We start from the raw sequence: 12,490 nt of genomic DNA, 5'->3' as shown, positions 1-12,490 counted from the left end.
CTTTTGTGCTCACACAATGTGTGCATGAATGGCCAGCTCCTGAGTAGGAGAAAGAAATGAGTCCACAGTAAAAATGTTGTTATGCATTGAATAGCGTGTGCAGACTACTTGACACCTAGAGATTGTCTTCTGTGAGGCACCACAGGCCTTACCAAAAAAAGAAGATAAAGCTTGGTGTGGTGTTTCCTGACTAGCTCAAGAGTTTACAGTGATTTATTGATTAGTCCGGAGTTTTTGGCAGGTTTGAATGTAATGAGATCAGTAGTTTGGAAGCTAAAAGAAAATGGGCTTGTCTGTCTGAAGTCTTGACTGCACTGTTGTTGAAATGAAATCTGTGGAGGAAAACTGGAGAATTGTTAATGAATGAACCTGTGAACGCTTTCTGTTTTGGCAGAATGGTAATTTTAAAAAAAGGCAAATACACCAAAATACAAACTTCCGTTGCATTTCTATTAAAGTGCTTCTGCTAGAAGACTGATTTATTGTTGGCTTGTACCTAGGGGAATTTAGGGTTTTGTGAGGTAGCTGAATTCTGTTTCTCTAGTGTTTCAGTAGGTTTGTATACAAAGCTCTGACAGTTGGTAGTTGCGGTAGAGAAAAGGAGGACGGTGGCATCCCTTTTTTCACAGAAGAGTGCAGCAGGGCTGGTGAGGGAGAATGTAAAGCTCTCCAGGTTGTCTTTGGCTTGTAATCCAGCAGTCAATACAAACTCAGGTTGTACTAATGTTTGTTTTCTAAGTGTTCTCATGTTTTGTGTGCACTGACATTGTTGCTTGGGTAGCTTGACATGCTGCTGGCCATCATGCCATGGTTCTGCAAAGCCTCTGGGTTCTGCAGAATTACAGAATTTCTGTTTAGAACTACAGTAATTTAATGCTGCTATTGGGCTGAGCACAGACCCAACTGACAAAAGCTGGAGAGAGAGAGAGAGAGAGAGACTCCCTTGGTTTTTAAATGCCTGCTTTTCATAGAATCATAGAATAGTTAGGGTTGGAAAGGACCTTAAGATCATCTAGTTCCAACCCCCCTGCCATGGGCAGGGACACCTCACACTAAACCATGCCACTCAAGGCCTCATCCAACCTGTCCTTGAACACCGCCAAGGATGGAGCATTCACAACCTCCCTGGGCAACCCATTCCAGTGCCTCACCACCCTCTCAGTAAAGAATTTCTTCCTTAGATCCAATCTAAACTTCCCCTGTTTCAGTTTGAACCCGTTACCCCTTGTCCTGTCACTACAGTCCCTGATGAATAGTCCCTCCCCAGCATCCTTGTAGGCCCCCTTCAGATACTGGAAGGCTGCTATGAGGTCTCCACGCAGCCTTCTCTTCTCCAGGCTGAACAGCCCCAACTTTCTCAGCCTGTCTCCATACGGGAGGTGCTCCAGTCCCCTGATCATCCTCGTGGCCCTCCTCTGGACTTGTTCCAACAGTTCCATGTCCTTTTTATGTTGAGGACAGCAGAACTGCACACAATACTCCAAGTGAGGTCTCACAAGAGCAGAGTAGAGGGGCAGGATCACCTCCTTTGACCTGCTGGTCACGCTCCTTTTGATGCAGCCCAGGATACGGTTGGCTTTCTGGGCTGTGAGCGCACACTGCTGGCTCATGTTCATTTTTTCATCGACCAACACCCCCAAGTCCTTCTCTGCAGGGCTGCTCTGAATCTCTTCTCTGCCCAACCTGTAGCTGTGCCTGGGATTGCTCCGACCCAGGTATAGGACCTTGCACTTGGCATGGTTAAACTTCATAAGGTTGGCATCAGCCCACCTCACAAGCGGGTCGAGGTCCCTCTGGATGGCATCCCTTCCCTCCGGCGTATCAACCGAACCACACAGCTTGGTGTCATCGGCAAACTTGCTGAGGGCGCACTCAATCCCACTGTCCATGTCACTGACAAAGATGTTGAACAAGACAGGTCCCAACACTGATCCCTGAGGGGACACCACTCATTACCGGTCTCCAGCCAGACATCGAGCCATTGACCACAACTCTTTTGGCTGTTCCTAAGTAAAGGCTTTAACCCAGCGAGAACATCGGAATTGTGGAAGTGAAAGTTTAAAGAGAAACGGAAAGAAGTTGGTTGTGAAACAAGTGCAATAGCTCCATGTTCCCTATGCAGCTCTCAAATGAAGTCATTTCAGTGGAATCCTTAGTTGCCATGGTATTTATTAGTCTGCATGTCTTACAGCAACTCTGTCCACTGCAGCTGTACCTGGTGGTGGTTACCTGCTTAGCTGTTTGTTAGTACCGCTCTCCTGAAAGCTGTTACCTTTGTGAGCATCTCGGGCAGTTTCTGAGAGAGCTCTCCCTATGCCCCTAGCAGCCTGAAAGACCTGGACTTGTTTAAATACTTCGCCTTTACCTGCATGTGGCAGAGGACAAAACCATCTGTCTCACAGAGCCGAGTTCTGCCAGGAGGTGCGCAATCAGCAGTTCCCTGCTGGAAGCTGTGTTAGCTGAAGTGGTGGGAAGGTACTGACGCCACTGTAAAGACTTTATTTTCTTAATTGCTGATCTGCTTTCACACACATTGGCTGGGAGGGATTGTCTGTGTGTATACAGCTGTCTTCATATCTAACATTATGGATGCATCTCCTGCAGGTTTTTTTCTTCCACGTGACTTTCTGAGTTGTCCCTTTATTGATGTTTGTGAAGTGCTCTGACTAAAATAGTCCCTCTCTCTTTCTTATGGTTAATCATTTTTCTAGGTGTGTTTGCACAAGGGCTTGGGGTTTTGTTTGATGGTTGTTTCTTCCCAATCACCCAGCTTTGACTTAGTGTCTAGAACATTTAGAAAATGTGATGCAGGAATTACTAATTCTTTTTCTAAATGCTTTCTGCTTCTCTAGTTTTCCTAGTCACAGGAAGAATACATTAGATGTAGAAACAGTCTTGGATATTGTCACGTGTATTGATAGGATGATTGCATACATACTTTATTTTGTGGCTTAATGGAGGTCTTGTCATAAGATGCTTTGAGCCTACAAGGGTTGTGTCTGTCACGCTAACAGAATGAAGACCCCTGTCCTCTGAATAATCTCCTTTTCATATTTCACAGGACTATAAATCCTTCTTTATTTATTGTTCTATGAGATTGGGTAGGAACTTCACATCTCACTATAATTTGTTCCTTGCACACCATGTCCCTTTATTAAAAGTTTGTGAATGTGTTTGCTGTATGAATTTGTAAATGCTGTGACATCCTTGCTCTCATTTTGAATGTCATGCATTTTAATGGACTGCTGCAAGGGCTGATACTGTGTCAGAAAGATGTTGTTGGCTCGGTAGATCCCTCGTCTCCGGTGGAAAGACTATAAGGCAGTTTCTAAAAGCTGCAGAGAACTGGAGGTGGCAGTGCTCCCTGTCACACTTTCCAGAAAAGAGAGTGCTTAAAAGACTTCTGTGATGTGGAGAAGATGGAAGCGCAGTGGTGGAGCCAGGAGCTCCGCGCCTGATCTCCCGGGGCCGTGCTGCGTTGATGCCTGCAGCCGGCGGGGGGCACCGCCGAGCCGAGGAGGAGTTGCTGTAAAGGGATCCTCCAGCGTCCTTCTTCTCAGCCATCACTGTGCTGTACAGCGTATCTGCTAGCACTGTGGTGACACTGTTAGAAATAACCTAATGGTATGAGGTACTGAGCATTTCTTTTGCTAAATGGCAGAACAGGTCCTGCTGCCAGAAGGTTTCTCCAGTATAGCCTCATATTTTCTTCTCTCTTAGCGCTAATATTGTTCTTCAGTGGCTCTCTAGTTCTGGAATAATTTTTATCATTCAGTCTCCAGATCTCAGCCTATAAGACATTGCTTTGCAGGTGTAGCCCTTGTTTTCTTGCCTTAAAACAAGAGGGGCGCTGATGCGGCTTGTTCTTTCCTGAGGACTAGTGGAAATAACATTCCTTTCTCCTTGTTTTTGTTTCATCTCTTGGCTTATGTGATAGTTGGCTTCTCAGCTTTGTCTTACCCTTTCTGCTGTTGTTACTGTAGTAATCTGCTGTCAAACTTGAAAGGATGTCTAGCACTGTGCAGTGGTTGCATAGGCGCCGTGCCTGCTATATGCAGTGCCCAGGGTGCTCTCCCCTTCTTGGGGTAACCTAATTGATCTAATTCTGCAGCTTGGCTGCTTGATTCAGACACACTTTCTGTGGGAAGCCTATTTTTGTTGGAAGATGCTGATTTGCTAAGCTTTGAATTTATTTTTCTTTTCTTCTCTCTTTTTTTTTCTTCTCATTGTTTTGGGGTTTTTTTCCCCCCATGTGTCACAGGCTCTAAAACACTTCCACAAACATGAGGTGAGTTGTGGGAACCCAGCAGTGGAATTGTAACAGCTTGGAAGCACCAGTTTATTTGCTCTAGGGCAGGATGCACATCTCTGGGATAGACCTGTTAAATGGACTCCTGAGAGATTAGGAAACCAGGATTCCTGTCAGGAATTGCTAAGATGAACAAAGGTGATTGTGGTTTGCCACTAAAGGCACTAAGACAGGAAAAAAATGTGACCTCCTGAAAGCTTACAGTGTAACAATGGTGTAAATTAGGGTTGAGCACAACACTGAATTTCATCCGTATATTTATTCCAGCGTGATATAATGCATCTTTCTACCAGATGTACAGAATATTCCTAGATTCCACTGATTCTGCTTGCAGACACAAGCTGTTGGCACTATTTGAGGGAATTGGTCTTCATTAAAGAATGCATCATAAATAAAAGTTTGGTTTAGGTGACTTGTGCCACATTACATGCTACTTTTGTCTTACCAGCAAAACAAAATCCAGTTGGTTCTTGTCTCTAATCATAAAGCCATCCTGTCTCATTCATTGTGTGGTGGTCAATTTCTGCAGCGAGTGGGAGGTGAGACTAACAAAACTTCTTATTGTAGCTCTGATTTCTGTCCAAAACAAATGAGAGTCGTACACACCATGAGAGAGAAAACGGTGTGTGTCCATTTAATGAGGTAGAATATTGCATGTTGAACAGGAGGAGCTAGAGTATCTCCCCAGAATCTAGAGGCAGAAGACTGATCCGTTTTTGATTTGTCCTTCCTGACACCACTTGGGCAGGGGGTCATAGAGGAGTAGTGCTGCATGCGTGCAGTTACCAAACCTCTGAATGTTCTGAGTATCTGGCCAAGAACAAATATTAATAAATAAAACAGAGAGGGCACAGCAATTTTCATCACTAATAATGTGGTGAGGTTTGTCCTAACTGACACAGAACCAGCAAAGGCCGCTCCCATGATGCCAGCAGTGCTTCCTCTGTTTCAAGGTTGAAAGTTGCTTGCAATGCAGGAAATTTATAGATAATTTAAATTTAACAAAAAGGCGGGGCACCTACTAAATCCACATTGCATAATAGTTTCTAATAAGTAGGTCATTTGCTAGATAGGCTTAATCTGAAGTGGACTTTTCAGTATATATTGAGTTGAAAAATTGAGACTTCCTTCTACTAACGAGTCCTAGTTTTGTCTTTTGTACTACCTGGTGTGGTTGTTCAGCGGTAGGACGCAGCTGAGAACTTAAGGTGCTAGTCATAAAAAGGTAGAGTGCATTTAAAAAGGAAGAAGAAAATTCATGTAAATTCTCACTGATAATTAGCTAACTGTAATCAGCCCTAATCTCTAGGGACTTGATTTTGAAACCCTATTCCTGTAGCAAAGTATTTTGTATTCTGAAGTATTCCAAGTGACTTACAAACTGGGCTTCTCAGTGCTGTGTTAAGTTGCTTAATAAAACAGTAAGAGGAGCAGGATCTGAATTTTCCCAAGTTCTGAGACCTTGCTGGGGCTTTTTTGTGTTTCAGGTCAGCTTCAGACAGCAAAAATGAGATACAAGGAGTAGTGAAAAGGCAAATAATTTGTTTCTTCCAGAATAAAGATCTCAAAATTATATCAGCATAGGGAGGAGTTTTGGTTGTAATTGCCTGTGTAGAATAACAAGGGGTTTGGAATAATTTACATATGAATGTAAACTGATTGTAGTAGGCAGCAGCTGGTTGGGAAGCTTCAGGCAGTTAGTGTATTGGCATTGGTTGCTGAAGCCAATGTGGAAAGAATGAGGTGGAGAAATGACTGAAAAGCATCTGTTTTCAGATCACTTTGTTCTGGAATAAGAGCTAATGATCTCAAATCCTGGTGGATCAGGGTTAAGGCCACCAGGTTATATTCAAGCTGAGTTGTTAATTGGTGTTTCCTAGGAACTGTGTCAAACAGAAGGGATGCCTTGTCCATAGGCAGGAGAATTTGATCTGAGCAGTAAGTACCAGAAGTAATGTTGTTAGCACTTCTGAACATTTGGATGGAAATGTCTTAACGTTGCTTGTGGAATCCTCTTCTAATTCTTGTCATGATGGATAAGCTCCTGTTTGTTGTGAAACTAAGTAAAAGATAAGTTAAACTAGGTGTTTTGTATGTAATCCATAGGTATTGCCTATCAACACACAAGTTGCCTCAAAACCTATAGTTAAGACAGAAGACTGAGCTGTTTTGAAGTCTCATGTTGGATGGAAGTGAAGCTATATGGGTACATAAAACCAAATTGTAGACTGGCCATTGATAGTAAACTAATGTATGTTTTCAGCTGGAAAGATAGAAGTCAAACAGTCAGTACCTGTTCACCACCTCCAGGCCTCCTGAGGTTCTTTCTTTTTCTTTTTTTTTTTTTGTTTTTATATTCCTCTTTCTATAAAATACCCCTCTTCCATCATTTCCAGGCTGAGGAGCATTGGCATTCCTCACATGTAAGCTGTTGCATTACTTTGCTTGTCACTGTTATCCTTCTCTGAACCTCCAGAACCCAGGGTGCTGGGACGGGGGATGTTTCTGCTCTTGACTCAGATTCTCTGACTTGATTTACTGTGAGCTCTGTTCAGCACAGCTTGGGGAGGAAGCAAAATTTGGGGGACTAGGGAAAGTTGTGAGAGACTCCTTCAGTTATAACTATTGTTGGGGAAAAAAAGACCTAGAGCTTTATCCTAAATTACTTGTGTAAGTAATTAAAATGTCGTAGCAAAGAGTTTTAGCAGAGTGAGCTGCGCAGGCTTAGGAGAAACAGAGAAACAAGTGGAGATTAGAAATCAGGGACACCTTTTTAACAGTAGCAGTAATTATTGAGGCAGAAAACTAGAAAGTGGAATTTCTGTCACTGGGGAAAAAATACTGGGGTTCAGTGTTTTTTAAAAGTTATATTCTACTATAGCAGTTACTAAAGTAAAATTTAAGATAGTGACGTCCTGTGACCTATTCTGCTGAGGTCAGATTAGGGTGATGACATGACTGGTGTTTGATAAGCTAAAACTGATTTCGCTGCTGAAAGAACCAGATGCATTTCCAAGGGCTGTCTCTTTTCCCAGAGCCTGAATCTTCAGGAAGAGTGATCATTTATGTTCTTAATTATATATAAATGCAGGTGCACTTAACATCTCTGAAAAGTGGCCCTCGAGGGGAGGGAGGAAAGCTGTGGAGCTGTTGGTCACATAGCACACTGCCAGGCTGTGGCAGGTGTGTGTGTGCAGGAGGGGAAAGGGAAGCATGTCAAGAGAATTAATGAAGAGAATTGTCATATTTCTGCCGGGGTAATGAAGACAAACATGTCTGTGCGGTTAGCGAGTGCTTCACTTCCAGGATCCCCTGGCTCAGCATGTTTGGGGTTTGGGGTAGTCTGAACTTTCCCAGCTGCCTGTTGGGTCTTGGGCTCTTACTCTGGGTACCTGCAGGGGGTGTGCAGCTCCTTGGAGGTGATTTTGGTAGTGTGTCTTGTCCTGGGGGAAAGGGTTGGACTCACACAGCCTTTTCTCTTCAGCATTTCCCAGGAGGGCTGTTGACCAGGCAGACTGGATCCTTTGCCTCTTCCCTCACCCAGGTCTCCAGGACCCATGCCTTGGGTACCTGTGAAGCAGTTCTTTGCAGCACCCTGGTACGTCAGTGCTGAAGTCTCTCTCTCTGCCTAAGTGACTCCCTGTAGCTCTCTGGAGGATCTCTGCCCACAGAGAAGAGGCAGAATATTGTCTTTGTAGTTGCAGAATGAGGGTTACATTTGTAAGATTTCTGTCTATTTAAGGCAGGAATATTCTTAAGTCAAGTACATAAGGAGCATGAGATAGTGCATTTGAAGTCATGTTGCAGATCTTCTGGTCTCCAAGCAGAGGCACGAGGGAGTCATTCTCAGGGAGTCTGTGTAACTCAAGCCTGGTATCCTCAAGGCAGGCTTTTAATTTCTCTTGTTCAACAAATTCCCATATTGTGCGTGAAATACACTGTTAGAAGTTCACCCAAATGTTCTGAAAAGCAGAACTCCTTTCACATGCATTTAAATAATAATGCGAAATTAAGTCACATCTTTTTCATTTTGTAACACTCGCTCCTAGCTTTCCACACTGACTTTTCCTCACGTCTCATCAGTCTGTCACAATGTCTGTGATGCAGCTCAGCAAGTCACACTTGGGATCAGTAGCATGTATAAGCTGAATTGCTCTTTTCTGTGGCAGCTGAGGAGCATGCTGTGGCAGCATGATGAAGTGCTGGTGATCAGCAACACATCAGATGCTGATGTCGTCTCTGCACACAAAAATAGGGCATGTCCCATATCTCTAGAGTCTTTGTGATTTTCATCTATATTTTTAAGCTATGACTTTGTAATCATCAGCTGATAGACAAGCAGTACATGCAGCATGTGATTTGAGGAGATGTCCTGCTTGACTTGCATGGCAGAGCCTTCCCAGGCAAGGTGCTGTGTGTTCAAGCAGCAAAATGAATGAAAGAAAACAGCATGTGTAGTGTTAACAGTTTTCTGAAACGTGCATGTGTTCTGTGATGCCCAAGTGTTCCTTCTCTCAGCCTTGCTTTGTTGGCAGACTGGTTTTCCTCACTCTGTACTGTGTTTGAGTCTCTGATACAGTGGACAGTGAGAAATTTTATGGTGGTGCTTTTGTGATAGATGAATTTAGGTACTGACTCTTACCTGAGCAAGGTTCACAGGTAATGTCATCTGCCACACCACTGAAAATAGGATATAGAGTTTGCACAAGAATTGGGCTCTTGACCACACAGGTAGATACCAAAAGCCTAAACTGCTCATCTGGGCAAGTGACAGCAAATAAGAACAACCTTGTCTCTCTGATCTGGGGATATGTGTGCCTTGCTTCTTGCAGTTCCCAGTAACACAGCATATTTCTGTAGAGTGTTCAAAGATTGACATACTTCAGCTGTGCTGAGTTTGATCTCGATTGTGAGTTGATTGCACAAACACCTGCATGGAGTATACATCTGCAGGTGATGTACACTGCACTCTACTGAATAATGGTGTGAAAAGTTATTCAAGGGAGCACTTATCAGGTACTTTATTACTGTTTTTATTAAACTGAACATTTCTCTCTGATTTTTAAAGAAGTCCAGGGAAAGTAGTTTATTCATGTAATTCGTCTTCCTAACTTTTGGGGTGTATACGACTTCTCTTTTAAGTCCGTGGTCTCTGTTGTGAGATGGTAAGGCAGCTAAGGCCCCACTGGATGATAAATCTGGTGAAGCACAAAATTCATTTTGTCTTGCAGCTCCACCTGGCTTTATCAGTGCACCCAAGAGGACCTTTTTTCCTACACAAATACACAAGGATAGGATATTTTGCAGGTGGACTGTCAAACACAGGGACCTTGGGGTTGATTGAATGGTTCTGAACTAGAAACTGGAAGAAGTGACAGTAGATGGTATGAATCTTTGCATTTCTTTTATGTGAGTAAAGCTGAACTCTGGATGGGGAGGAGGTTTCTGGATTCTGAGTCTGTGAATTGTCTTATGCAAGTTGGTATTTCTGTGGAAGGTTGACTTAATTGTGTACTTCTGTAGCACTAATCATGCTAGTGGGGAGCTAGATCATACTGTTGCCAGGCAGTCTGGAGGATATAATATACTTCTGGGGTTCTTGTTGTACGCATACCCCACACACCAGTAGCAGCCCATGCTGAAGTTCCTATTGCTGCATCTTTGCTTTGGCTTCTAAGGTTGAAAACAGCATGTGTACCCACATGCTGTGTAATAAGATCCCTAATAGCTGTAGAACTCATGGCTGGTAGCTGTTTAAGCTGCCTTTAAGTAGCAGACATCCATTGCTGCAGGCCATCTTTTGTGTGGGGAGAGACAATTATTAGTGATAAATGAAAAGTAGATCAGGAGGAGTCCACAGTTTTCATGATACCGTGATGTAGTTATCCAGAGCGTGTGAGAACAAGCTTATGTCACAGAAATGGCCATCACTTCCTATTGTTACAGGCATGTCAGAGTTTCACTGTGACTATCCAGGGCCAGAATAAATACATGGTTACCAGTACTTCCACAGTAAGTATAGTTAGATTGTATATGCAAAATGCAGGAGAGCACTTGCAGATATTTTCCCATTTGAAATTTTCTGTGGATTTCCTTTTGAATTTTATGCTTAAAGCTTTGTATAACAAGATCTCCTTTTGTTTCACCACTGCTTTGTCTATACGAAGCAGTGCGCTGAAGGATACCTGGCTGTGGAACGCAAGTTAAAATTACCACGTCTCTGTATCCAGGCAGCATCAGTAGGAACTAAAGGCAGCCTTCAGAAAAAGAATTGTGCTAACATATAACAGACATGGGACTGATCATGAGAAGAGAAAACAGTTAATTGTCCCTTTTCTAAAGGGCGGAATAGAGTTAGGACCCAGATCTACCAGCCCACTGCTTCAGCTGTGATGGGGCTGGTTATTTCAGTCACTCCTACCCTTCTTTATTTTCATCCCCTTTTTCTCTGCCAGCCTCATCCCCCCCTTTCCTCTCTTTTCCTCAGTGCTGGCACCAAGCTTGGTTAAGTGCCTCCTCATTCTGGGAGGATTAGGCAGGTTAGGATGGGGTGGGAATTTATACATTTAGGCAGGATGTGCAGAAACAAAAGCTGTGAAACTGTCTACTGCTTTAAAGCATAATCCAAAAACTTAAACTCCCCAGAAGTGAGGAACTGAAAACTTGTTTTTATACCGTAATATGAATAAATCCAAATTGTACACTGTTGCATTTTGAAATAGTGTTGGTCAGGCTAAAACCTTACATATAATTTGATAAATGGTGAATAGCACTCTAGAAAATGTATGAAATGGTAATAGAAGCAAGATTAACTCTGCTGTTAGGATGTATAACTTGTAATTCCATGGTGCTTATATTACCAATTTATTCCTGGTACTAGAGGAGCTGCTTGTATCTTGGATCTTGTTCTTTGCTGTAGTAACAGTTGTGTAATTCCCTAGAGATAGTAATTGTGTAATTCCTTACAAATACTAAACTGATCAAGCTCTATTTCAAAACTGATGGGTGCTTTCTTCCCTCTTACATCTGTTAATCCTCCTTACTGTTGTCTTGTCAACCAACTTATTTGTTGCTAAAACCTATTGATTTTATGCATCTGAATCTTTCTGATTGTCCCTCACAAGTCAAAAATAGGTTTCATATGCCTAAAAAGGTTTTCTTTTAAAAAATTACTCCTTATAGTGGCCCAGGCTAGATTTAGGCTATGTCCATATGTCTGGTGACTGTAGTTTTCTTAGGCAATAGTTTCAGGCTACCGCTGAGTGCCACAAAGAGCTTGATGGTCCCCAGTGTGAACGATTAGGTCTCTTGCTTCCTCCCTCTGCTAGAAACTACATTGTTTCTCTCCCTCTGAACTGACACTGGCATTTGTCTGACCACAAGTTAAAATGAGTCAATTCACTGGACCAGCAAAGAAAAAAGTTGAGATAATTATTTTAACCAGTTGTGTAATCTCTCTGTAGGACAGGTGAGAGCCAGAGTCCAAAGTAGAAAGAGATGTGAGAACAGCTGCTCTCCTTTTAGGAGCTATTCATTTGGCTTATGAAACCATACCCTTGTGCCTGCCCTGAAGTAGAATTTGGTGTCACTGTCACTGCTGAATAATAAGGAATACAGAGCACAAAAGCTGTATACTTACTTCCTTATGGTCTAACTTTTTAAATCTTCTGAAACTTCAGTCCTGGGTTCTGCCTTAAGTAAGCTATGCTTAAAAGTAAGCTATGTTTAAAAGCTACCAAACTGATCTTCTAGGCCACTGCACCTCTGCTGAAGTCAAGTCAGCAGCTGTGTGGGTTTTCTTCTTATTGCATCACTTACACCGAAATCAAATGACTCTTGACATGTGATTCTTTAGTTTTCTTTCAAGTATTTGCATATGGAGGAGTTTGGTTCATCCTATAAATGCTTTCCTCTACATAAGCAGTACTGATTTTGCTTTTGAGCTCAAGGTCTTGTACGGTTACTTTCAGTTATTTAGTATGCTCTAAATACCCTCTAATTTAAGAGCTGTTCACATTTTTTTCCCCTATTCTCCAAAGTATTCTCCTTTTGTGTTTTAATTCCTGTACCAATTACATTTCTTTCATTTGTATAGCTGCCTTGAACAAATATAAATTGGGAATTATGTATTTTGTACAAGTTGAAAAACACAAACCTGATTTATAATGTAAAGTTAGACTG

The 12,490-nt window shown here is 42.5% G+C and overlaps 1 protein-coding gene across 13 annotated transcripts in view; it reads left to right on the top strand.

Moving 5' to 3' along the window:
- The window catches only part of NCOA7 (nuclear receptor coactivator 7), an 85,955-nt gene that overhangs the window by 38,936 nt on the left and 34,529 nt on the right, over positions 1-12,490 (top strand). The window lies entirely within an intron of this gene.

The sequence above is a fragment of the Psittacula echo genome, assembly GCF_963264785.1.
Source record: "Psittacula echo genome assembly, chromosome: 4".
NCBI lineage: Eukaryota > Metazoa > Chordata > Aves > Psittaciformes > Psittacidae > Psittacula > Psittacula echo.
The sequence above is the reverse complement of the archived record's forward strand: the minus strand, read 5'-3'. Positions and strand labels throughout refer to the sequence as shown.